The 5,000-nt window shown below is 36.6% G+C and overlaps 1 pseudogene; it reads left to right on the top strand.

Moving 5' to 3' along the window:
- LOC113852535 overlaps positions 1 to 5,000 on the top strand; it is a 91,557-nt pseudogene that overhangs the window by 52,092 nt on the left and 34,465 nt on the right.

The following is a 5,000-nucleotide window of genomic DNA, read 5'->3' as shown; positions in this document are numbered from 1 at the left end:
GAATTCCATTGGACCCAGAAATAATGATACATTGGAAGAATCTTTTGAGTCTTCCAATATCAATAGGTTGATTGTTCCGCTCCTGTATCTTCCAAAAGGAAAAAAGATCTCTGAGAGCTCTTTCCTAGATCCGAAAGAGAGTACTCGGGTTCTCCCAATAACTAAAAAGTGTATCATGCCTGAATCTAACTGGGGTTCGCGGTGGTGGAGGAACTGGATAGGAAAAAAGAGGGATTCCAGTTGTAAGATATCTAATGAAACCGTCGCTGGAATTGAGATCTCATTCAAAGAGAAAGATATCAAATATCTGGAGTTTCTTTTTGTATATTATATGGATGATCCGATCCGCAAGGACCATGATTGGGAATTGTTTGATCGTCTTTCTCCGAGGAAGAGGCGAAACATAATCAACTTGAATTCGGGACAGCTATTCGAAATCTTAGTGAAAGACTGGATTTATTATCTCATGTTTGCTTTTCGTGAAAAAATACCAATTGAAGTGGAGGGTTTCTTCAAACAACAAGGGGCTGGGTCAACTATTCAATCAAATGATATTGAGCATGTTTCCCATCTCTTCTTGAGAAACAAGCGGGCTATTTCTTTGCAAAATTGTGCTCAATTTCATATGTGGCAATTCCGTCAAGATCTCTTCGTTAGTTGGGGGAAGAATCCGCACGAATCGGATTTTTTGAGGAACATGTCGAGAGAGAATTGGATTTGGTTAGACAATGTGTGGTTGGTAAACAAGGATCGGTTTTTTAGCAAGGTACGGAATGTATCATCAAATATTCAATATGATTCCACGAGATCTAGTTTGATTCAAGTAACGGATTCTAGCCAATTGAAAGGATCTTCTGATCAATCCAAGGATCATTTCGATTCCATTAGGAATGAGGATTCGAAATATCACACATTGATCAATCAAAGAGAGATTCAGCAACTAAAAGAAAGATCGATTCTTTGTTGGGATCCTTCCTTTCTTCAAACGGAACGAACAGAGATAGAATCAGAGCGATTCCCTAAAAGCCTTTCTGGATATTCCTCAATGTGCCGACTATTCATGGAACGTGAGAAGCAGATGAATAATCATCTGCTTCCGGAAAAAATCGAAGAATTTCTTGGGAATCCTGCAAGAGCCAATCGTTCTTTTTTCTCTGACAGATGGTCAGAACTTCATCTGGGTTCGAATCCTACTGAGAGGTCCACTAGAGATCAGAAATTGTTGAAGAAAGAACAAGATATTTCTTTTGTTCTTTCCAGGCGATGGGAAAATAAAGAAATAGTTAATATATTCAAGATAATTATGTACTTACAAAATACCGTCTCAATTCATCCTATTTCATCAGATCCGGGATGTGATATGGTTCCGAAGGATGAACTGGACAGTTCCAATAAGATTTCATTCTTGAACAAAAATCCGTTTTTTGGTTTATTTCATCTATTCCATGACCGGAACAGGGGGGATACACGTTACACCACGATTTTGAATCAGAAGAGATATTTCAAGAAATGGCAGATCTATTCACTCTATCAATAACCGAGCCGGATCTGGTGTATCATAGGGAATTGACTTTTTCTATTGATTCCTCCGGATTGGATCAAAAACCATTTTTGAATGAGGTATTCAACTCCAGGGATGAATCGAAAAATCAATCTTTATTGGTCCTACCTCCTCTTTTTTATGAAGAGAATGAATCTTTTTATCGAAGGATCATAAAAAAATGGGTCCAGACCTCTTGTGGGAATGATTTAGAGGATCCAAAACCAAAAATAGTGGTATTTGCTAGCAACAACATAATGGAGGCAGTCAATCAATATAGATTGATCCGAAATCTGATTCAAATCCAATATAGCATCCCTGGTTACATAAGAAATGTATTGAATCGATTCATTAAAAAGAATCGATTCGATCGCAACTTCGAATATGGAATTCAAAGGTATCAAATAGGAAATGATACTCTGAATCATAGAACTATAATGAAATACACGATCAACCAACATTTATCAAATTTGAAAAAGAGTCAGAAGAAATGGTTCGATCTTCTTATTTTTATTTCTCGAACGGAGAGATCCATGAATCGGGATCCTAATGCATATAGATACAAATGGTCCAATGGGAGCAAGAATTTCCAGGAACATTTGGACCATTTCATTTCTGAGCAGAATAGCCGTTTTCAAGTAGTGTTCGATCGATTACATATTAATCAATATTCGATTGATTGGTCTGAGGTTATCGACAAAAAATATTTGTTTAAGTCACTTTGTTTCTTTTTGTCCAAGTTACTTCTTTTTTTGTCCAAGTTTCTTCTCTTTTTGTCTAACTCACTTCCTTTTTTCTTTGTGAGTTTCGGGAGTATCCCCATTCATAGGTCCGAGATCCACATCTATGAGTTGAAAGGTCCGAATGATCCACTCTGTAATCAGTTGTTAGAATCAATAGGTCTTCAAATCTTTCATTTGAAAAAAAGGAAACCCTTATTATTGGATGACCATGATACTTCCCAAAAATCGAAATTCTTGATCAATGGAGGAACAATATCACCATTTTTGTTCAATAAGATACCAAAGTGGATGATTGACTCATTCCATACTAGAAAGAATTGCAGGAAATCTTTTGATAACACGGATTCCTATTTCTCAACGATATCCCACGATCAAGACAATTGGCTGAATCCCGTGAAACCATTTCATAGAAGTTCATTGATATCCTCTTTTTATAAAGCAAATCGACTTCGATTCTTGAATAATCGATATCACTTCTGCTTCTATTGTAACAAAAGATTCCCTTTTTATGTGGAAAAGGCCTGTATCAATAATAATGATTTTACGTATGGACAATTCCTCAATATCTTGTTCATTCGCAACAAAATATTTTCTTTTTGCGGTGGTAAAAAAAAACATGCTTTTTGGGGAGAGATACTATTTCACCAATCGAGTCACAGGTATCTAACATATTGATACCTAACGATTTTCCGCAAAGTGGCGACGAAGGGTATAACTTGTACAAATCTTTCCATTTTCCAATTCGATCCGATCCATTCGTTCGTAGAGCTATTTACTCGATCGCAGACATTTCTGGAACACCTCTAACAGAGGGACAAATAGTCAATTTTGAAAGAACTTATTGTCAATCTCTTTCAGATATGAATCTACCTGATTCAGAAGGGAAGAACTTGCATCAGTATCTCAATTTCAATTCAAACATGGGTTTGATTCACACTCCATGTTCTGAGAAATATTTACCATCCGAAAAGAGGAAAAAACGGAGTCCTTGTCCAAAAAAATGCCTTGAGAAAGGGCAGATGTATAGAACCTTTCAACGAGATAGTGCTTTTTCAACTCTTTCAAAATGGAATCTATTCCAAACATATATACCATGGTTCCTTACCTCGACAGGGTACAAATATATAAATTTCATATTTTTAGATACTTTTTCAGACCTATTGCCGATACTAAGTAGCAGCCAAAAATTTGTATCCATTTTTCATGATATTATGCATGGATCAGATATATCATGGCGAATTCTTCAGATTCCATTGTGTCTTTCACAATGCAATCTGATAAGTAAGATATGGAATCTGATAAGTGAGATTCCGAGTAATTGTTTACATAATCTTCTTCTATCCGAAGAAATTTTTCATCGAAATAATGAATCACTATTGATATCGACACATCTGAGATCGCTAAATGTTCGGGAGTTCCTCTATTCAATCCTTTTCCTTCTTCTTGTTGCTGGATATCTCGTTCGTACACATCTTCTCTTTGTTTCTCGAGTCTATAGTGAGTTACAGACAGAGTTCGAAAAGGTCAAATCTTTGATGATTCCATCATACATGATTGAGTTGCGAAAACTTCTAGATAGGTATCCCACATCTGAACTGAATTCTTTCTGGTTAAAGAATCTCTTTCTAGTTGCTCTGGAACAATTAGGAGATTCTCTAGAAGAAATACGGGGTTCTGCTTCTGGTGGCCCCATGCTATGGGGTGGTGGTCCCGCTTATGGGTCAAATCAATACGTTCTAAGAAGAAATATTGGAATCTCATCGATCTCATAAGTATCATACCAAATCCCATCAATCGAATCGCTTTTTCGAGAAATACGAGACATGTAAGTCATACAAGTAAAGCGATCTATTCCTTGATAAGAAAAATAAAAAACGTGAATGGTGATTGGATTGATGATAAAATAGAATCCTGGGTCTCGAACAGTGATTCGATTGATGATAAAGAAAGAGAATTCTTGGTTCAGTTCTCTACCTTAACGACAGAAACAAGGATTGATCAAATTCTATTGAGTCTGACTCATAGTGATCATTTATCAAAGAATAACTCTGGTTATCAAATGATTGAACAACCGGGAGCAATTTACTTACGATACTTAGTTGACATTCATAAAAAGTATCTAATGCATTATGAGTTCAATACATCCTGTTTAGCAGAAAGACGGATATTCCTTGCTCATTATCAGACAATTACTTATTCACAAACCCTGTGGGGGCTAATAGTTTTCATTTCCCATCTCATGGAAAACCCTTTTCGCTCCGCTTAGCCCTACCCCCCCCTAGGGGTATTTTAGTGATAGGTTCTATAGGAACTGGACGATCCTATTTGGTCAAATACCTAGCGACAAACTCCTATGTTCCTTTCATTACAGTATTTCTGAAAAAGTTCCTGGATAACAAGCCTAAGGGTTTTCTTATTGATGATAGTGACGATAGTGACGATATTGATGATAGTGACGATATCGACCGTGACCTTGATATGGAGCTGGAGCTTCTAACTATGATGAATACGCTAACTATGGATATGATGCCGGAAATAGACCGATTTTATATCACCTTTCAATTCGAATTAGCAAAAGCAATGTCTCCTTGCATAATATGGATTCCAAACATTCATGATCTGGATGTGAATGAATCGAATTACTTATCCCTCGGTCTATTAGTGAACTATCTCTCCAGGGATTGTGAAAGATGTTCCACTAGAAATATTCTTGTTAT

Source organism: Abrus precatorius, unplaced genomic scaffold (genome assembly GCF_003935025.1).
Source record: "Abrus precatorius isolate BTA unplaced genomic scaffold, Abrus_2018 Scaffold0, whole genome shotgun sequence".
NCBI lineage: Eukaryota > Viridiplantae > Streptophyta > Magnoliopsida > Fabales > Fabaceae > Abrus > Abrus precatorius.
This window is presented reverse-complemented; position numbering and strand designations above follow the sequence as displayed.